This window comes from Bidens hawaiensis, unplaced genomic scaffold (genome assembly GCF_021521415.1).
Source record: "Bidens hawaiensis isolate Kalapana, Puna unplaced genomic scaffold, B.hawaiensis_p1.1 tig00047553_1, whole genome shotgun sequence".
NCBI classification, from domain to species: Eukaryota; Viridiplantae; Streptophyta; class Magnoliopsida; order Asterales; family Asteraceae; genus Bidens; species Bidens hawaiensis.
Window position 1 is genome coordinate 99,818 of NW_027498505.1, and position 24,239 is coordinate 124,056.

At 33.0% G+C, this 24,239-nt stretch overlaps 1 pseudogene across 1 annotated transcript; it reads right to left on the reverse strand.

Moving 5' to 3' along the window:
- Positions 1–2,987: 2,987 nt before the first annotated feature.
- LOC143597079 (NAC domain-containing protein 37-like) lies at positions 2,988–8,094 on the reverse strand (annotated as a pseudogene). The gene is made up of 3 exons (XR_013146834.1): positions 7,573–8,094; positions 7,054–7,325; positions 2,988–3,586 (listed from the first exon to the last, which is right to left on the reverse strand). The product of XR_013146834.1 is annotated as an NAC domain-containing protein 37-like (transcript).
- Between the last annotated feature and the right edge of the window lie 16,145 nt (positions 8,095–24,239).

Genomic DNA, 24,239 nt, shown 5'->3' on the forward strand with positions numbered 1-24,239 from the left:
TCCGGTGATGTTGATTCAGCAGACTGAGTGATAAGGGCTTTGGTGCTTGAGTTTGAGTTCTCTTTTTTGGAGCTTCCTTGACCGATACGTGGAACTCTATAACCAAAATTTTAACCCATTGGCACTTATAAATTCATTTTCCCCCTTCACTGTCAGAGACTTCGATGATCTTGATGTCATTTGCAGGTTTTGATGGATTGGTGCATTCTCTTGCAAAGTGTCCCAGTTCGTTGCAGTTGTAGCCACAAAGTTGATCCCTATCAAACCCGATACTCTTGTTGTTGGAGTCTCTGAAGTCGTTTTTTCTGTATTTCTTCATGAAGTTTATGGCCATGTGAACTGTCATGGCCATATGGTAACTGATGTCCATCTTCTCAAGATCCTTTTTTGTTGATGTCAAGAATATTACATGGTTGAAAGGACGGAGTTAATAGGTTTCTTTGCATCAATTCTCCATGACTGGCCATAAAGGAGTTAATAGGTTTCCTTGCATCAATTCTTCATGAGTGCAATGTGACCATCATCAACTAGAGAAGACTGACTTGAACTAGTGATTGTCTATGTCCTAGCTTGTGTATCCCTTGAGCCTTGAGAGCATGTTCAACGACTTTGTTAACAATATCTTGGAACGAACTTGAGTAAGATGAAGCTGGCTAACTTGCTGAAGTCTTGAAGGATTTGTTGCTATCATTGTGAGCAGTGTACAACTTATCATCGTCAACGGGATGAACAATTGGATTTGATTGACCGAGGAAAGCAGAGCTAATTCAGATGATGTAGCAATCCCAGCTTGATTCAGTGAACTAACATGATTTCTCAACCTAAGTTTTTTATCCATTTAAAAAAGACTTAATGGTGGAGATCAAGTCTTGCAGAGAAATAACACTCAGATTGGTTATTCTCTTGATGGTAATGACACTGCTATTCCAAGTGTATGGTAGTGAATTTAGTAGCTTGTAGTTAATCTCCGGCATGTCGTTGTTGATTCTGGAACTTTTTCATCTTGGTAATCAGCTTCTCAAATCTCTAAATGAGATTTCCAACAGTCTCTCCTTTAACATGGTTGAACATGTTGAATTCTCCTTTCAAAATTTCCTTTCTGCTATTCCTCATCTCCATAGTTCCTTCAAATATCTCAACCAAGACATCCCAAAGTCCTTTGGCAGTGGTATATTCTCTCAATGTTTGAGCTATATCAGCAGATAGACACACACTCACACACCATAAGTTTTTACATCTTCAAGAAGCAGTTCCTTATCATCATCCCCATACACTTGAGGAGAAGTATCAACAGGTCCTTCAGGTGTCAAGTTTGTAGGCTTGTGATAACCGTTCTCAATGGATATGAAGAGAGCATAGTCGGTCATTCATATGTAGTTCTTGAAACTCCATTTGAAATCATCAAATTTACTTTCAAAATACATCAACTTTGGAGGTTTTGTGGTGGTTCCAACCTCATTTTTTGACATTAAACACCTTTTCAACATCTCGGGATCGTTTCCATCTTCTTAAACAAGTTTAGAATGAAACAGTTTCTTTCCAGAAGCTCTAAGTACAAATGGATCAAATCTGTGTTGAAACAAATGGAATTTAAGATGAATCGAATCGAATGGTAAACGGATCGAACAAAATATGAATCAAATCGAATAGAGATTTGAATCGAATCGAATTGAAAAATGAATCGAATCGAATAGAGACTCGTTTCGATTGGTTTCTAGAAAGTACAATTTTTCACTTTATGCACGGATTTTCAGGCATGTACATTTTTTTGTCATTTTAGGAAACTTGATTAATCTACCAAACAACCCGGTGAACACTTCAACAATCTGCAAATACAACCTCCAAGCTTATCCAAACACACTTTTTGAATCCACACTATCAAGAACACAAAGAACACACCATTTCAAACGCTAATGCTTTTAGTAACAATCTAACACCTATTTAAAGCTTGTAAACACACAAGTAAGCCGAAACCCACTTCAAACACTTGAAAACAAGTCTTAAACAAGACCAAAATCCATGGTTGTGAGCCAAGAACTACAATTAGTAGAGCCGAAAGCTCTGATACCAATTGTAGGTCCTAAGAGCATATCAAACAGCAAAGTTCTTGAATCAATCTCACTTACTAGCTAGGAGAAATCACTAGTAAGCAAGCAATATCTCAGATCTGGTGAGTGTTTGATTATATCAAAAAATAGAAAGAAAGAAGGAGTAAGGAGAGAATTGGTGAAGATATAAGATTGTGAATTTGCAAAAGGTTTTTATGAATATGTATGCTTACACTATTTATAATGCAAGCTATACCATGCTTGTCTTTGTTTATTAACGGCCCAATGGGCTTTGTTTACATGGCATCGGGCCCAAACATACAACAAATAAACCGACAAGCTATCTTGATACATCATTAAATGGAATTAACTAATACAAAAGACTAATATCCAAACGAGGCCCTATAAAATCGTTAGCCGTGGAATGATGAATTGGTTCTAGATTTTATGAGCCGAAGAAGAAGAGGAGGAGGAGGAGGTTGGAATAGAGAGAGAAAAAATGTTAATGAAAAGACAATATTTTATCAAAAAATTTGAACGAAGTAGACATGATTGCTTAAAATTTGGCGAGGGAAAACAAGATTTTTTAAAATCTAGACGGAGCCTAGGTGTCGCAATGTTGTACGGATGGATACTTTGAAAGTGTTCAAAGTTGTACAAGCTTATATTGAAAGAAACAAAAATATTTTTCATGCTATAAATTAAATCCTCATGTTGTACAAGCTTATATTGAAAATCTAGAGTTGAACATAGAAATGAACACCTAATTTGTAGTGAACTTTGAAGGACAAGTACCAACTGGTTTCCTTTTAACACAAGAAGTCGAATCAGGATTTTGTGTGAGTTTGTACGAGCCATTCATAATATAGGAAATGAGACATTTATTGATATACCTTCACGACCATATATAAAGGAGAGATGTATGTCTCTATGTCTCAAGATTATGCAACCTCTTATACATATCAAACCCCAATCTCCGTATACTCCATATCCATCACTTATCAAATACACAATGTTCTTGATTTGCTGAACTTAAGAATCCATTAATCTTCTCCTTCTTCCCTGCTACCTTCGATAAACATATTAGACAAATCTGAATTTACTTTCCCATCAAAGCTTGAAAACAATCCCTCCCTAATCCCATATTGATCCTCTTGGCTCAATTGAGAAGCTACAAATTTATCAAGGGCTCTCCAACCAGTCACATTATTAGTGATATCTTTACCATTGATAATGTTTTTACCATTGCTAGGCCTCTTAATTGATGAGAGAGATGGGCTCTCGAGCTGTGGAAGTTGTACGAACTGATCACAATGGACAAAGTTTAAATTCTCAGTAGATTCAAGTTCTTGCTTGCACATGAAGCTTTGTGATAATATAGAGCTTGAAGGCTGCTTTGTGATATAATCAAGTGGATCCGTGGTTGGGCTAACACGGCTTGATTCATCGCAGTAGAAGTTTGACTCCCATCCTCCATTGCGTTTTGTTTGTCCCGTCGATCGCTTCTTGAATGCGCGACACACAACCCATCCTTCTTCCTGCAAGAGATTGATCACCATTAATTCTCCAGTAACATACATTAACTATAAGGATTTACCATACTTGTTGCTTCACTCCGTATAAAAATAATAACTTACTTTATTTCAAATGAATGAGGAAAATAAACAACTATGTGTGTGCATAAGTGGTAATATATATGCTTTTTGTACGTGTTTGCAAATAATAAAAGAATAGACATGAAGATTTAATTAATTTCTGTACATACATGTAAAATTCATTTTTCCACATTTCTCCATAAAAGTGTAAAAAACATGTCCTTTCTACCTCAGATACCTTTTAGGTGAATAATCGCTCAAAAGCATATCAACTCAACTTAAATGGAAAATTCTTAAAATAGCCCTTTTAGGAGAGAGAAACTAAAAAATAGCCTTAAATTTCAACATATTCCAAAAATACCCCATCTAATTTGGACTGAGCAGACGAGATCTGAAAAAATCCTCCGGCCAATAAAATTTAGACAAGTATCAAAATCCGACGAGATTTTAAAAAATATTGGGGGACAAGTCCATATTTCCTAATAAAAGTTCTTGAAATTATACAGTATTGCCAGACGGTCTTTGTGTTGCTTAGCGGGTCCCTACAACTACCAAAAACATGGGAAAATGTGCCTTCAAATTCAGTCTTTCAAGACGCATTTAGGGTGAATTTGTACCAAGAAGACGAGTTTTTAGTTTATTTCTTATGTGTTTAAATTAGTCTAGACCTTCAAAATTTATTTATATTCCGTCTATACCGCCAATATAGTATGAGATTCCATCTTTTCCGACATGATCATCCAAAGAATATACATGAGTTATCTTCATCATCTTCCACTTCATACCACCCTAAATCATCCTCTCTACCACTCTAAACCTTATCTTCCATGGATTTTGATAATGTTGTTGTTTGTTATGGTGGTAATTGGCAAACCGGTAACGGAAGGTATGATTATGTTCCAATAAACTGTAAACGGGGATGTGTTAGTCTTGCTTCAAACATTAACCATTCCAAGCTAATTGATTTACTTGAAGCTCGGTTTAAGGTAACACACATTTCCCGATTATCATACAAGTTCTCATCGTACTCGTATCCGGGTACCACAATATTTTCAAAAATATGATCTTCTTCGTTCAAATTTTTCAAGTAAGTGTCTTGAAAGACAAAGTTGAATGGCACATTTTTCCATGAGTTTAAAATATATAGGGTCGAGATAAGAAACTTATATAACGTCTGGCAAGACAACTTTTTAATATAAAGATTTTGTGAAGAATATGGACTGGTACCACAATATTTTCAAAAATATGACCCCCTTCGTTCAAATTTTTCAAGTAAGTGTCATGAAAAACAAAGTTGAATGACACATTTTTCCATGAGTTTAAAATATATAGGGTCGAGATAAGAAACTTTTATAACCCGTGTGGCAAGACAACTTTGGAATGTAAATTTTAGCTCAAAAATATGGAGGGATCCCTCAGTATTTATAAATTTATGATCTTATTGGTACAAATTCACCATAAATGCGTCCTGAAAGACTGAATTTGAAGGCACATTTTCCCATGTTTTTGGAAGTTGTGGGGACCCATTAGGAAACATTAAAAGACTATCTGGCAAGACTGTTTAATTTCAAGAACTTTTAATAGGAAATATGGACTGTTCCCCAAATATTTTTAAAATCTCGCCGGATTTTGACACTTGTCTAAGTTTTATTGGCCGGAGGATTTTTTCAGATCTCGTATACTCAGTCCAAATTAGATGGGCTATTTTGGGAATATGTTAAAATTTAAGGCTATTTTTCACTTTCTCTCTTTAAAAATGTTATTTTTGGAATTTTCCCCAACTTAAATGTTTCAGTACTGTAGCTAGGCTATGCAGGGCCGGCCCGTAGGTTGAAGAAACCTAAGTTAGGGCTCTGGGCCTTCAAGTTTTTAAGGCCCCAATTTATAAAATATTTATCTTTAAACTATAAAATAGTAATTTAATCTGATAGTGAGTTTGGCTACTCTAGTTCAGTGATAAAATTCCATACCTGTGTTGTGGAGGACCTAGTATCGAATCTCATCTCCACTAAATTTTTTTTCTTTTATTTTACTTTATCTTACCATGAGGGATAGAAATAGTGGTTACTATAATCCAAAATTAAAGAGATCAAATATTTTTCTTGTGTTCCAATTGCAATTGTTTTTTTTCTTTCAAAATAAAGGATTATATAGCATTTCAACAAGTCATTTTTTTATAATGATTATTATAATAACTTAAGCATACATAATAGTTTTTAATTGTAATAAAAAAATGTTTCGACTCTAGAAGCTAAAATGCAATGTCTATTTCTCTCAAAACTAAGATGATAGTTAAAATGCTAAATGCATATGTTGAAAATGTCCAATATATATGATGTTGTGCACAAGATGTTTTTGAATATCGTTCAATCAACTTATCTTAATGTCAATCAGTAAATTTATATTTGGGTTGCTTTTAAGAAACAAATCTAAAGAGAAAAAATGAATTGTTTTTATATATAACTTATTTATTATATTAAATGTGAAGCAGGATAAATAAAACAAATGAAAATTACAATACCAATTTTTTTATTACTTTTTTTACTTTTGAAAAGTACCTCAAATTTTTTATTCGTTTTGGTCATCAAAATGGTTGGGTAACCCACTTATGCTATGTTATATAAACTAACAAAAATGTCTTTCAATTTTGTGCTCCTTATCATTACTGAAAGATGTTAAAAAGTTGTAAAATTTCCGATGGACATCGTGTTAGTAAGTTGTTCTCCCTCTATCTTAAAGCTTGATGATTCTAATTCTGAAGATGTAGGTGTAGATGCTTTATAAGAGTAGATTTAGAGCCGTAAAAAACTGATTAATAACAAAACCAAAAAATAGTACTTTTTAAATTCGAAATCTTCTTTGTTATGATTTTTTTTATTTAAATAATTAGTGATTGTAGTGAAAGTCAAAATTTTGCCTCACCAGACAAATACACAAGCATTTACAACTAAAATAAAAAAAGAGAAAAGGTATGCACAAACACAAAGATTGCAAGACATATAGTGGCCAAGAGCATGCATGAAGAAGATATTTGATTCCGTACACACACAACATATTGTTCAACGAAAATCATAGAAAAACAAAGGAAGACTAAACATAGAATTCCGTATAACATAATCTTGCAGGACCGAACTAAAAGGTACTTGGATCATTTGATCCAAGGTTTAGAAGAAAACTATTTTGAAGATCCACAGATATGGATTCATATTAGAAAGAGAAGACATCTCTAATATGCCCGGTCTAACTTCTTACTCATGATTTTTTCGTTTTTATTTAATTTCTATAGAAATAAAAGAAAGAGAAGAAATCTATGAAACAAAAACGCAGAAATGCTGTGCATATGGAAATCAGGAACCATATTTTTTTCGGATGAAAAAGAATCGTTTTTAAGATGGAATGAGATTTCTTGCCTGAGGAGGACCATTTTCTTCAGAGTCGAGCCTGTATTCATGCATGATCCAATCAGTTTTCTGTCCATTTGGTGCCCTTCCTTTATAGAACACAAGAGTTTTCCTCATTCCTATAAGCCTTAGCTTTTCATACACTGCCTTGTCTCTTCCGGTAGCCTTCCAAAACCCAGCCATTGTAGCTCTATTTGTTCTTGTCCCAGTAGGATACTTTTTATCCTTGTGACTGAAGAAATACCATTCACTTTGCTCTTCGTATCCAATACGACATTTTTCTATATAAGTAATCAATGGAATATTAATTAGTCACCATTCAATGTTCATTAACAAGTACATTGAAAATACTTTTTGCTTTAATGACTACAAGATATGTATGGTACAAAAAGTTATTTAGAAATGAAAAGAAAGAAGCTGCCAAACCCTAGATAGAAAGAAACTTTAAGCACATAAGTGGATCTAACACTTTTGGATCGTTTAGCAACACATAAAAGTACAACAACCCTAGTAGGTGGTAGGTGATACCTATCAGATCCCATGGTTCGATCCGGTAAAGGTCGATGTCTCTAATGACATCAAGATCGATATTCTGAGATGCAACTTTCTTCCTTAGATAGTAGCCGACAAGTTCTTCATCAGTAGGATGAAATCGAAATTTTGGAGGAACACATGATGATTGATCCATGGTGAAACAATAAACAAAAATAATAAATATTGTATGGTACTTCTTTAATTAATTCTGCATCAAATTCATCACCAGCTTTGCTTTAGTGGTAAATTATGATCCTTGAATAATTAATCATAAGCATTTTGAGAGAAAGAAAGTGTGTATATTTGTGTGTGTGTGAGAGAGAGAGAGAAAAATTATTTTGTTTTTGGTTGAGATGAAAGCATGAGCTAGATGAAGAAAGAAATACTAAAAAGGAAAATAAAGAAGAAAAATATAATTATTAACCATACAAATTAAAAAGTGCCAAGTGTTATTGCAGATAATCATCAACTCATTTGGTGGTGAGCTACACTCTTAGTACGGTACTCATTCTTCTATAAATAGACACACTGCGAGTCCGCATAATGTTCATTCATGGTAGATAAATAAATTAATAAATCCTTATATTTAAAGTTTTATTCACTTCATTCATTGTCATTGCCGAGTGAACAGTTTTACTCATTATTAGTTGGGTAAAGTTAAAATATAAAGTACAATGAGAATGATGAGAATAAATTTAATCCATTGATCTTAGATTTAGAAAGTGGAGTTTAATTTAAGAATATAAATTGATGAGAATGACATCTAACTACACTATTAAAGCAATAAGATTTATGTCAAAATCTCCTCTTCCTATTGGTTGGTGACAATACTTACCATTTATATCAATGGCTTCTCTATTTTTCATCTTAATAAAATAAATTAAAAATAAGATTTATTAATGCTATTAAAGTATATTCTTTCATTTTCATTTAATGTTTAATTTTGAATTTTGAGTATTTTATAATTATGTTTGAACTTAATAATTCTTCATATAATTATGTTTTATAACTAATTTTATTTTATTATTTTTGGTTTATTTCATTCACAACCTTTTTTTTTACATCAGGCTTAATTTTATTATATAATAGATATAGATAATATATAATATTGGATTTAATATATAAGAGATTACGGATTTAATATATAATATATAATTTAGATATTTACTTGATATTTCATCAACAGAAGAGATTACGGATTTAATATAGAGATCGGTGATTTTAAATATTCTAATTGATTATATTGGATTTAAATCAAATAATATATAATAAATGATTTAAGTGAATATAGTAAAACTTAATGATGGTTAATCATAACAATATTCGTAACAAATAATCAAACAAATAATATATAGATTGGTGATTTGACCTATTGACTGATTTAAATAATTGGTGATTTAAAATAACAAAATTGATTATATTGGATAAATTAAAACACTAGACATAATAGTATCTGGCGCATGTTAATAAATAAATACAAAATTAGTAACTTTTATTTTCACACCTTATATGAATTACATTAAAATTGATGTTTAAATGTTTAAATATAGTCAACTTTTAGATTAAATAATATTACATTTATACTAATCTAATTGTGTAACATTGCATTTTAGTAAATTCAAAATTTGAAAATCCATTAATTACGATTTCCATTCTATTTGTTCTCACTATAATTTTTTTGAAAATTTTTGAAATTTCCTACATTTTTGTTTCTAATCAATTACATGTATACCTTCCTAGATTAAACGAATTCCATTATATTCGTTCTTGCTATAAGTTTTTTGAAAATTTTTGAAATTTCATACAATTTTGTTTCTAATCAATTACCTGTATACCTTCCTAGATTAAAAAGTCTCCCATAATTCGTCTTAATTAATTAAATATTTTATTAACCGTCCTTAAGATTTACTATAAATACAAATGTTGACCTATTGACTGATTTAAATAATTGTTGATTTTAAATATTCTAATTGATTATATTGGATTTGATAGTTAGTGTTCAATTGTGTTCAAATTATGTTAATGTTAATACATAAAAACAAAATTAGTAACTTTTATTTTCACACCTTATATAAATTACATTACATAAAATATGGTGTTATAATTTATGTTTAAATGTTTAAATATAGTCAACATTTAGATTTATATTACGGATTTAAATTCAAAATTTGAAAATTCAAATAATTACGATTTCCCTTTTATTCGTTCTTACTAAAAGTTATTTGAAAATTTTTGAAATTTCCTAAATTTTTGTTTCTATTCAATTAGCTATATACCTTCCTTCTATAATTGAGTCTCCCATAATTCATTTCGTATAAATACGTAACTTTGATAGGGTAATTCTTACACCATCAAACCCCTCTTTAGCAAAAACGATTAGCCTTGTGCCAAAGGTTTTTATTTTGTACTGTTTTTATTATATCGTCCATTTTTGTATTCATATTTCAGGTAATGTTTATATTTATTTTAATTGCTATATAACTTTTTTATAATCTCTTTAAGTTGTAAATCAAAATCCAAGATTGAATTAATATGTTGAAGTTATTACGATTTTTCGGCAAAGTTTTATATTTATTTTAATTTTTATATTACTTTGTTATAATATCTTTAGATTCTATATCAAAATTCAAGATTAAACTAATAAATTTCCATTTTTGTTTGTATTTATATTAATATTTATATGATTTTTTCTTATAATGTTTTTAGGTTATATATCAAAGTCGAAGATTCAATGGAGATCTTCACTATTTCGTTATTCCGGTAACGTGATTCAAATTTTCCGGTTGAAAGTTATAACATCAATTTTACATTTTTTCACATGATTCAAATCTTTCATAATTTGTAATATATTTATTATGTGATATTAATATTAGTATTTAATTTTATCATTTCAGGTTATTGTCCCCAACTTGATATAGTTAATTTCATGGATTGAGAATTGTTTGATAAGATGTCTTTTATTTTTGTTTAATATGGATTTATATTTATGTTAGTATTCATGTATTAATTTATTTTTCACAATTTTTGTAATTTAATTGATTGTTATACAATCCCGAAATGAAATTTAGTTGATTATTCTATAATACATTAAATTATCTATAGTAAGATAATCAATCTTATATTGTTGTTGGTCAAAGTCCAATTATATTGAATAGGTTTAAATAACATTTACATATTTGATTATATTGAATAGGTTTAAATAACAACAAGTTGAATAAATTAACGATTTGACTCAATTTGACCATTTTATATTGAAGAGGTTTAAATAAAATTTACATATATAAACATAATTCTCATTCCTAATTTGATTAATTTTTTTCAACCCTTTTTATTTTTTGAATATCATCCATAAATATAAACTCATTTCATAATTATTCAATATTCACGCATTAAATAAAAAAAATATTAGTTTTTTCTAAATATTTCAAGTTATTGTTAATTTAATGTCAATTTCAACTAAATTCCTTAAGTGAATAATAAATATTATTTATTTGAACCATTTTGAAATTCGAATTATTGACCACTTACAAAAATAGGTTATATAGTTAATAATCCGGTGCTCACGTACATTATAGAATCTTTAATACATTTGACCAATTTAATATGTCTTTACTATAATTTTTTAATTACAGTGTTATAATTAAGGTAACCAATAAATTATTATTGTTAATTAATTAACGTATTTACGTTTTTATAAAGATTGTTATAATACGTGTCTTAGTTAGGTTAGGTGATATAATGTTTTAAACAAGATTAATTACAATATAATTAAAATTGATATGTTTAACTCTACACCATATTTCAAGCTAGAGCATAAAATTAGTAATGTACAAGAATAAGTTAGTAATTGATATTTATTCCCATTAATATAATTGATCATATCAATTAAACGAATTTTGGTAACTGGTATGAATTGTCAATTCCCATACATCTAAAATTAAACCTAGTTAACAATAACATAAATAATTAAGCCTAGAATATAACTTTGTTTAGCTTTATAAAAAATAATTTATACTAATTAAGCCTATATATTAAAATAATTTTTATTAGAGACGGGATATGAAATTGAAAATTTTAATTGAATCAACTAATTATAAATAAATGTATAAACTAACTCCAAAGGATGTTTATTATATGGGATATGATACAATTAATTAAGCCTATGTATATACTATATTTCTTTATTAAAATGATGTTTACTAAAGAAGGGATAATTTACTTTATGATAAATCATTTAATAGTTTTCTTAATTTACTTTATGATAGTCATTTATCAAAATTAATTACTTTCTATAATAAAAATGGTGAGACTAACATTTCTAATATCATTATATATCCCAAATTCAAAATCATTTGAATAACCGGATTAAAATCACATTCAATTACCAAAACCATATATCATTCAATTTACCATAATTATGCAAAATCTTCAGTTTATGAATTAATTGTAATTAAAATCTTTAATTATTCTCTATATAAATGGAAAAATGTGTTGACTTTTTTAATTCTAAGAAATTAAGAGATTCAGTTTCAATACATTTGGTACCAAGATTAATAACATATTTTCATATTTAATTTATTTATTATGTTTACTTAAATTTATATAATTTACTTTTGTAGGAATTATTAAAAACTTTTTTGAGGCAGTTTTACGGTGATGCCCCCCATGTAGAGGTATAATGATTAGGAGGAATAATACTATTATACAATAGTAAGCTTCAATTACTAAATATTTAAGAACCATTAAAAATTATTTTATTCACCTTTTGTATGTATTTAAAAATGAATACATTATTAGTATCTTACTAATGGAAAATAAGATATCAAAAGGCTATATAAACTATCATCTCAATCTCTAATCGGGTGTTAGGTAAAAACCTCAGTTTATTTGGTTTTTGTTGTATAAGTTTTTTTTATTTTATTTATCGAAAGCTTTATATAACTATATTTTTATTATAATTACATATCAAGAGCTTGACAGTGGAATTTGAATACAAGGTAAGTTCTTACTTTATATTCATCAATTGCGTAGTTAATTTAATTTTGACCTTTAAATTGATTAATTACAAATTAAAGTATAAACCTTATATACAAGGAAGTATTTAGGGAGTTGTAGATACTAAATTTATGATAGTTTTGTTAAATAAATAGTTAAATTGTATAGAATTTTCTTCATGTTTATTTTAAACTACAATTCAAGTAGTTCTTCAAACACCTTGTAAAAGCACAAGGTACTTAAACTATAAAAAAACATGAGGCTCACAGTTAGATGTCAATCCTTACATGTTGAAAAGATAAAATAATTTACGAATTGACTATTGGATATAAGTGAATGGAATGTTAGGGGGGTGTTTCAAATGACGACAGATGAATGTACAAATTCCGATGATCTTCTAATTAACAATTCATTATATCCAATATCTGATTTAATAGACTTTGTCTATCCTTCAAATTTAGACAAGTTCTATTAACTTACTTTCGAGGACGAGAAATATTGTCGTTCGAAATTATATGTGTTCATTAGACGATTTCTATATTTCCACCCGTGGCGTCCATAGGACAATAACCTAGTTAATGTAATAAACCACTTCTGATGACTCTCTCTCCACATGCCACTTGTCAATTCCTCAATCATTTTAAAACGTCTATAACTTTTGTAAGGTTCATTTCTAGTTTAGTCTTTCGTATTTGTACGTATTGTATTGATTGTGTATTTGTTAGCTTGTTAAACTTGTATTTTGTAGGGTGTTCAAAACTATCCAAATCCAAATCCAAATCCAAATCCGTATTCGAATTATCTGACTCCCCGTACCCGAACTATCCAAATCACGGATATCCGAAAATTCGGATTAGGATTCGGATAACAGTTTCCATATTTTTCTGATATATGAATTATCCGTTATTTTAATTTTAATATTTTTTATTTTTAGTTTATATTATACACAATAATATAAACATAAGTCATAATAGACACGCACAAGCAGGCAGCAGCGGCCACTCTCTCTCACACTAACCCTCGCCGTCGCCATTCCTAACCCTCGTCGCCGCCGATAACACACATCCGTCTCTGTCTCCGTCTCCGTCACTTTTGCTCACATAGTTGCGGCGCCTCTTTATCTCACACAGTCACGGCAGCACCAGTCATCCGTCTCCGTCTCCGTCTCCAGCCAGTCATCCGTCTCCGTCTCCGTCTCCACCAGCCAGCCAGTCATTCGTCTCCGTGCAGTTTTTTTTTCTTTTATTTTATTTTCGGATATTCGGATATTCGAGGTTCGGATATCCGAAATTCCAATATCTGAAGTTTCGGATTCGGTTTCGAAAGTGATTTTCACTATATGAAAGGTTCGGATATCCGATTTTGAACAGCCCTAGTGTTTTGTATGTTTGGGCCCAAGTCCATTTGTATATGAGCCCATTGGGCCGTTCATGAAGAAATAGATGTGCATGAGCACACACACACACACACACACTATATATATAAGGTGTGTGTATCTCATGCACCAAACATCCTTTTGCAAAACCTTATATTCTAAACTCACAAACTCTCTCTTCTCTCTCTATTCTTCACAGAAATAAACCACCAAACATGATCCGAGATATCGGTCCTAACTAGTTATTTCCGCTAACTAGTGTAGAGGTTGGTCCAAGATAACTAGTAATAGTTGTTGTGTTTTTAGATCCGGTCAAGGAACCTACAATTGGTATCAGAGCTTTCAGGTTCTACTAGTTGTAGATCTTGGGCCACAACCTTGGATTTTGGTCTTGTTTATGATAAAGACGGATTTTCAAGAGTGACTGTGGGTTACGGGTTACTCTAAGCTACAAAAGTGTTCAAAAAGTTTATAATCTTCAAGTGTTCAAGCCTTGTGTTCAAATTTGTGTGTTAAAAGTACAAGAAATTAGGGTTAAAGAGGTTAAACATCTTCAAAAAGTCGTGTTAGAAAGTGTGAAAACATTGGTGTTGGTGAAGATCCATAAAGGGTCAAAGTTCGTAGAAGTGACATTCACTAAAAAGGATTTTTTGAAAAAGGTGGTAGGAACGTACAAACTGTACCTTCCTAAAGTATAGGTGTATTCGAATCAAACGATCTATTCGAATCGAATACCCATTCGAATCGAGTGTGCATTATTGAATCATCCATTCGATTCAAATCCAAAGTGTGATCTAATTGAATTAGAGTATAATCGAACGAATCAAGTCATCCTAATCGAATCGAATATCCAGAGTAATCGAATTGAATCCAGATTACATTCTAATCGAATCACTTTTAATCGAATCGAATCCCCATTCGATTCGAATAGTCCATTCGATTAGATTATAATCTCATTCGATTAGATTCATCTGTTTGTTTAGAGTATTAAGCCATTCGATTACTTTACACTTAATCATTTCAAGAACCTGCTTATCCATTCGATTGATTTGCATTCAATTACATCACATTGGATCATCCTGTATTCAATTACACTTCATTCGAATACTTTGTACTTGTGATTTTCAGCAGAATCAAGTTGTGTTTGTTGTTCTTAAAGTTGTTTGAGCAATGGCCAATCCAAATGCAGAAGTTAGTAACGAAGCCGTAAGGAGTTGTGTGATGTTTGAAAACGAAGCAGGGACTACAACAAAACCTCCAAAGCTATTGACTTGTGAAGGTGACTTTGAAGAATTCAAGTGGACATTTCAAAGTTGCCTTAGAATCATTGATTATAATCTTATTATACCATTCGACGAGGGTCCACATCGTCCCGTAACTACTACTCCTAATGGTGGTGAAGACAACAAAGCCTTTGGTGTTCTCACTGTGTGCCTCTCGCGTGAAATTTCACTAACCTTGAGAGATTACACCAAAGCTAAGGGTCTATGGGATGCATTGGTGAACAAGTTTGAGGGGAATATTGAGATGAGAAACAGTAAGAAGGGAATGTTGAAGGGAGATTTCAACATGTTCAATTATGTACAAGAAGAATCAATTGCTAGTCTCATTCAGAGATTTGAAACCTTGATTCCTAAGATCAAAAGTGTTGGAATTGAATATGATCAAGTTGAAATCAATGACAAGTTGCTCAATTCCTTTCCTTATGGCTGGAACAACAATGTCATTACAATCAATAGAATCACTAGTCTTCAGATTACCACCCTTACTGACTTGACCTCCATTATCAAGTCATTTGAAATGGATGCAAAATTAAGGATGGGTAATCACATTAGTTCTCTTACTCAAGATGGTATAACTACTGGATCAGGTGTAAGCACAACATTCATAGGTCAAGCTCATCTTGCTACTCACACTGCTAATTCTACTTTCAAGACCACCGCCGTACCTCAAGCACCATCAAGCTCAAACTTTTTTCAAAATGCAGTTGACAAAGTAGTTGCAAAAGCCTTAAAGGGTCATGGAATCAAGGCATCAACTAGCAATCAAGCTTACTCTGCACCTCAAACCATTTCACCTGATAACTCCAATGTGGCACTCTTTCATGCCTTTATGGCAAGCCCCGAGAAGTTATTGCAAGGAAAGTTGCTCCCTCCTTCCTTTGAGCTAGGAGATCTTCCCGAGATCAACAAGAAGGATCTTAAGAAATGGACATCAAGTACCATATAGCTATGGCTGTTCACTGAGCTACAAAATTCATGAAAAAGTATTGGAAGAAACGGCTTGAAGGATGCTGATGGGAAGAACATTGAGTTTGATAAGGACAAGCTGCGTTGTTACAACTGCAACAAACCAGGTCATTTTGCTAGAGAATGCACCTATCCACAAATGGTTGTCAATGACATCAAGATCATCGAGATGTCTGATAATGAAGGTGCCAAAAGATCTTACAAGAGGCACGTTCCAAGTTACTCCTCGAAGCCAAAAGTCCCAAGAATCGGTGAAGGAAGTGGATCCAATGGAAACTTCGAGTCGAGCTCAAAGGCCATGATCACAAGAACTGGTAAACCAATTCAACCAGATTGGGAGGGTGACCAATTTGAAGATTTGAAGAATCTATCGACCTTTGCTGGAATGGCCTTTACTGATCAATCAATCACCTCGTCAAGATCTACTGCTGGAATACCTACACATGCCTCTCTCATTCCCGAGGTACACAAACTTTGCTTACAAGCTTGTATTGATAAAGTTTTGCACTAATGAAACCACAATGCTACCATTTTAGATCAAATCTTTAGCATTAAATGTAATAATGATGAACTTAATAAAGTCGAAAAGATCTATGCCACTAGTATTAAAACTCATGGTGATGACATGGCTAAACTTAATGAAAAACTTTTTCAAACTTAAAAACTAGCTGAACATCATGAAAAATGTGTGATTGAGTTAAATGCTAAAATTGTCACATTAGAGCTAGACTTAGCCCAAAGAAAAATAACTATTATGAACTTTGAGTTAGCTTCTGAGAAGCTGAATAGAATAATTGGGGCACAGATGGGGTTAAACATAAAGACTAGAATAGGCTATGATAATACTGCAGTTCCACCTCCTTTCAATGATAACTATACTAACCTTCCTCACTTTAGTTTTAATCCCCCACCTGAGGATGAAATGTTCTATGGTATTGGTCACGTGCCAAAACCAAAGACATTTGTTCCTGTTGTTCCCAAAACAGTTGATCCATTTCTTCCATTCGTTAGTCCTAATGGTAGTTCATTTTCTTCGGCAGGTTGTTTAGAAGAAAGTGATTGTGTGGAAAAGAACAAGGGTTGTGGAGATAAAAAGATTTTAAATTCACTTTTTGATTCTCATGTGAATCTAATATCATCTGTTGATAACCTATTCTGTAATAATAATACTTCAAAAAATATTTTGAACAACCATGTAAATTGTGAGAGTGTTCATGTTGGCATAACCATCTCACCTTGCAAGACATTGCAAGAACTGGCATAAAATAAAAAGAGAAACGAACAGTCAGTTTAATAAATTCCGTTCCAGAGCCATACCAAGCTCAAGAACAAGAAATGATCAATCTGATAGTTATGCCAGTGAAATGGATGTGAGATCCAGAAATAAGAAAAACAGTAAACCTCTTTCTGGATAACAAAAAAGGAGAGAGCAAAAAGGAATTTCTAGAATGAAAAGTCAAGGAATTCATCAAAAAGAAGCAACAAAAGGAATACAAAGATTGAGAAATATGAGGATTTTGTTTTAAAACCAAGAAGAAGATACTGAAGAAAATCTTTCAAAAATAGGAAACATGATTGGTCATGGATTTTTAAGGATTGTTCTTCTGATTCTAACACAACCTAACACTTCATAAATCATAACGAGAAACTAAAGTTTGACAACCTTGTGGTTGACCCTCACGAGACAACTAAGTCTCAGGAACCCGTATCTAATTAAGCTATTACTGTGTGTAGGGTCAGCCAAGATGCCTGTCAAGAGTATTTGGTACTTGGACAATGGTTGTACCCGATACATGACAGGAGACGAATCCTTTTTGTTCGAAGTTAAACCGTTTGATGGTGGATACATTTCTTTTTCCAGAGATATGGGATGGAATATTACAAAACATGGAAGAGTGTCAAATGGAATTTTGACGTTCGATGACGTTAATCTGGTGGAGCAGCTGAATCATAATCTGCTCAGTGTTATACAAATCTGCGATCGACAATACTCCACTTTATTCACTAAGAATGAATGCATGATTCTTAAACCAGGTTTCAAAGTCCCAGAAGAATGGATTTTGATGCGTACTCCGAGGCATAACGATGCTTATACAATAGACATGAATAGCTCTTATTCACATAAGATCGCTTCTTGTCTATTATCTAAGGCCTCGGAGAACGACTCGTCTCTTTGGCATAGACGTCTTGGTCATGTGAATTTCAAAAACTTAAACAAATTGGTTAAAGGGGAACATGTGAGGGATTGCCTGTTAAATCTTTCTCTTGCATTGAAAAATGTATTTCATGCTCTAAATGCAAGCAACACAAGCTCCCTCACAAACCCAAGACGATGAACTCCATAGATTCCATTATTTAGCTGTTACACATGGATTTTTATGGTCCTATCCATCCATTTGCAATCGGACGAAAAGCCCATTGTCTTGTAATTACTGATGACTTTTCCCATTTCAGCTGGATATTCCTTTTAGGTCACAAGGATGAAACCGTCCAATTTCCGATCAAGTTAATTACTTTAGCGGAAAGGCAGACAGATAAAAAGGTCAAGTGTATAAGGAGAGAAAATAGAACTGAATTTTGCAACAGAACAATAGACAACTTCTACAGTTCAAATGGAATATAACGTCATTTCAGTGCACTCTATACTCCTCAACAAAATGGAGTCGCTGAACGCCGAAACAGAACATTGATTGAAGCTGCGAGAACGATGTTATCAGACTCAAAACTTCCAATATTCTTTGGGGGGTGAAGCCATCAACACGGCTTGCTTCCTTCAGAACCGTGTACTCATTAACAAGAGTCTGAAGAACACTCCATATGAAGTCTACTACAAGACGAAGCCACAAGTCAATTACTTCAAGACTTTTGGATATCCTTGCACCTTACTCCATACGAGTGCTGAGTCTGATCCTAAGTTTGCTGAAAAGGCTGATGAGTGTTATTTTGTTGGGTATGCATCTAACAAAACCGCTTATCGAGTCTACAATAAGAATACCAAGCTGATAATGGAATCCTTTAATATTTACTGGAAAGAGCTGAATGTTACTAATGCTCACACGGGACCAGATTGGCTATTTGATTATGATTACTTGCTCAAACGGTTTCGCGGCATATCTATTCCACCACCTGCAAATACTCAAGTTCCATCTTCTTTACAAGAATGTTTGTTGATGCAATCCTTAGTCAACAGTCTGTCTAAAGTGGATCTTTTTGTCGGACCATTCAACATACCTGCACTACCTGTAATTCCACCTCCGCCTCCACCTCAAGAAAATAAACAAGTTGCTGAAAATCCGGCTGTTCAAACTGCCGATTCAACTGAGATGGTAAAAGTTGAAGATTTATCTGACACCGAATCAGATGATTCATTTCAGTATGTAGACAATGTGGAACAACTCCAAGTAGATCATGTGGCAGACAATCAAACAGCTCCAAGCGTGGTAGAATCTGTTTCCACACCTCCCTCTCAAGAAGAAACTATTCAAGCTGGCCATGCCACCGAAATCATGTTACTGGTGACCTGGAAATACAACATCAACTCCCATTGATTCAATTGCGGTTCCTTATGGTGAACATCTCTGGGAATAAGAATATGCACAAGAGCATAGAGTTGATCAACCTGACTTTATTCAATCAATCTTCGATGTTCTTGAAAATGCTCCTCCTATTTTTCATCCCATTAAGACTCTGACGGTCAATCTTCAAGCTGAACCTGTCACCATTATTGAAGACATTCCTCAGTTTCCCGTTCATCGACGTCATCCCACAGAAAACATCATAGGATCTCCATCTGCTGGCATCCAAACAAGAAGTAAATATGGTACCATTAACAGTTGTCTTTTTGCATGTTTATTTCACAGGTTGAACTGAAGGAATACAAGATGGCCCTGAAAGAAAACTCGTGGGAGCAATGCAAGAGGTGCTGTTGCAGTTCAAGAAACTTAATGTTTGGATACTGGTCAAAATGCCACCGAACAAAAGACCTATTGGGACAAAATGGGTTTTCAGAAACAAGAAAGATAATAAAGGGGTTATTACAATAAACAAAGCAAGACTAGTTGTGCAAGATTTATCTCAACGTGAGACTCTTGATTATGATGAAACTTATGCACCTGTGGCTAGGCTTGAGGAAATACGTCTCTTCCTGTCCTATGCACCGGTCATAAACCACTTAAATCATGATAATAAATTGCCTAACAATAAATAGTGCACAAAACGACATAATAGGAATGCTTGAAAGATTGAATACCATTATAAATAACCATAATTCTCATTCATAACAAAACTGGGGATTTAATGAAGTTAATACATTATATTTAAATGAAAAGAAATAAATAAAAGAAACGTCTTTTGTGTAGCATGTCTTTTGATGCAACACACTTGTCCTTGAGTAGCTTGGTCACTTAAGGTTGACTGGTTGATTGGGATTTGGTTGACTTGAATTGGTTTAATGGGTTGGGCTTGAATTGCTTGGATGGGTTGAGCATGGATTGGTTGAAATTGAGTGGTTTGGGTTGGGTAGGATTGAATATGGTTCATTTGTGTGAGTCTTGGGCATACATTGCGATAATGGTTAGGATTGAATATGGTTCATTTGAATATGGTCCACAACTGTAGCAAGCTCTAATAGTTGAGGGTGATTGAGTGAACGGTTGAGCATAGGGTAAGGCTTGGGGTTAGGAAGAGGTGAGGTAAATGGTTGCATCATGAGTTAGTTGCGTTCACGACATGTGGTAAAGTGGTGACCAAATCGATTGCAATGGGTGCATTGTCAACACTTGAGGTTAGGTGAATGGTGAAAGTTACACGTATCACATAATGGGTAGGGTCCCGTGTGGGGCTTCTTGGTGGGTTGGACTTGCGATTGGGCCAAGACATAGTTTTGGGAATTGGACTTTCTTTTATTGTTGCGATAGTTGGGAAAGTTGTTGTTGTTGTGCTTGAAGAATTTGGGCTTAGAAGACTCGGGTTTGGAAGATTCGGGCTTGGGTTCTTTGGTGGGCTCAGATGCAGGCTTATCATTGGGCTTCTTGGATTTTTCCACGTCAAGGTCCCGTCCTTAACGTAGTTTTTGGTGAGGGTACCGGCTAAGGTGATGGCTTCATGGAGGGTTTGAGGGTCACGACTTAAGACGGAATCTCGGATTTGCATAGGCAAACCCGAGATGTACTTTTCGATTGAACGTTCAAGGGGAGTGACCATGTGAGGGATGAGAAGGCTCAATTCATGAAAACGATCATTGTAGATGGTGTCATTACCACTTTCTTGTTTCAAATTCCAAAATTAATCTTCCAACTTCCGAAGCTCATGTTTCGGGCAAAACTTCTTGAGCATGATTTTCTTGAGATCATCCCATGGTAAGGCCATGGCAACCTCAGCGCCAAGCGTGCGCTTCTCGACGTTCCACCAATTGAGAGCATTCTTCTTGAGTACGCTAGACGCGTAAGTGGTTATTTTCGTCCTCGGTACATTCACAATGGAGGAACACGCTCTCCATTTCTTCAAACCATTGAAGGAGAATGGTAGCACCGTTCATACCGAAGAATTCAGGCGGGTTGGAACTCTTGAATTGTTTGATGGAGCAAGCAATTGGGTTCGTAGTTGTGGATGATGTAAGAGAATCTACAGTTTGCAATTGAGAAATGATCGTTGGGAGGACTTCCACGATTCCCTTAGAAATACAGGATGACATGCTACGGCCCGAGTTGCGGCTTCGACGGTTACGGTTGATAAGGCGGGAAGAAGACATGCTACAATGACGACACGTGAAAATAAATTATTATGTTTTGGAAAAAAAATTATATAACTATATGAAATTTCGAGTTTTGTGATAATTCATGAGAATACAAAATAAAATTTTAATAACCTTAATTTAGAGTATTGATGAAATTGATAATTTGAGAAAATATTCATTCTTAACAAAATAAAAAAAATAGGCAAAAAACTCATCATTGATTTAAGAGTGTGATCGTCGCATTACCACGTTTGATACAATGAGGGTAACAGATTCTGGTACATTTGGTGTGATATGCTTTGGCCTAATAAGTTCCACACCCTTACCGAACACTCTAGGAAGGAAACCAGGTCTCGCGGTTAATTGAGATTTATGCTCATTGCACTTCCTTAAGCTCGCAAGCCTTGGTGTCAAGGGTTCGGTAAACAAGTGCGTCCCTCTTACAGTTACTAGATAGCTGTCCCACGAATCATCCTCAAGGAGAGGGGAGTAAAAAGGCAAAATTTCTTAAGGAATTTCCCAATTTTTTTAAAAAAAATCGTCCTAATGTTTTGAAAACAGTTTTGAGAGTCAGGCATAGCCTCGGATTAAGTGTGTGATTTTGTGTACAAGAATAATATTAAATCATTAAATAGTATTTAAGTTACTGCAATCAATAATATAATTCAGGGTGCAAACACGTAAAGGCATATCACATATAGGGACCCTAGGCATGCTACTAGGCTCTGATACCAATCAGTCACACCCCGACCAAAGACGGCGGAACATGCCGGGGCGTAACATATTGATTGGATAGTAGCTCAAAAGACATTATTTAAAGCGACAATAATTATTTAATTTCATTAACATTAAAACAAGTACACAAATTCAATATACAGCATAAATACATCATACTTTTTGGGTTTAGAATAAATATCCTAAGGTAAAAACGAATATCTTCAATCTTGATCAAAGTAAATTACTTGTACCTGTAGCATGTATAAAAATAGAGTTTGTCAACACGAATGTTGGTGAGAATACATAAGTTTTAGTTATATATATATCACAATTCATATGTAAATGATGAGTATTACAATTTATATAAAATGTAAACAACTAAATAGATATGGACCCATTATTATTTATGCGAAATCAAAGTACTTGGGTAAGTGTATGATCATACTAGATGAGGATAGATGAGGATGACATACCAACCACCAAACATAAAATAAACAATTAAGCAAATAGAGCATTGTCATAGAGCATGCAATAATCACACATAAACATATATTGAATTGTTTTATAAATGGATAAATAAATAAAACGAGTAATTTAAGTAGGTTATACATACAACTCCCAAAATTTAAAATATGAAAAAGGGGGATAAGTAATCTCACATGAAATTTATATGTATCGTTAACAAGTCGACGGATTTAGCGAGTTGATCGGTCACGCGGTGAATTCCAATAGGTTGTCCTAAGTTAAAAGTATAAATGAAGTAAATATCTAATCGAAATAAACAAACTAGGCCCTACAGAATGAGTTTATAAAAGATTGGGATCTATAATGTGTTAAATATATTTTATATTAACTTATAAAGTTGCATTGGAAACATAACAAATATTTTTTATACTTTTACAAGTTTCTTTTAAAATAAATAAATGAAATAAACACCCAAATTTTTTTATGTATCTATTTATATATTAAATCATCTATTTAATAAGCGAACGCTTGTTTTTAAAGATTTCGAGTAAGAACTATATATATATATATATTCTTAATATATATCTTATTTTTAAAACTTATATTAAGTTTAAAATCGAGAAAATATAGATTTATAATTATATATGAGATATATACATGTGCGAAAATGTTAATCGATGATTTACTTTGGAGGTTTAACGGGATTCGATTTGTTAACCGAGTGAGAAAATGGTATTGATTTACAAAATATTATTAAAGGAATAAATTTTTAAAACAAAAATAAATAAGATAACATAAAAAAAAAAACAAAACCGGGCCTGGGGGACTCGAACCCACGCCCCAGGCCGGTTCACAATCTTAACAGAAACGCACATGCCATCTCGGCCAGTGCTAAACATATTAGAAGATGGCAAACAATAATACATATACACAATTTCAAATTGTCCCCAAATCCTTATAAACCCTAGAAAGAACATATGAAAGTCGATGATATAATATCCTCTGTTAATCAAAATTGACAGAGGGGTTTTCAAGGGAGCATGGAAACGAACCAGAACCGATCAACAATTACCTCGAACACGGCCGAAATTAATGAAAACGAAAGGTGGGTTCAGCTCAAGAACAC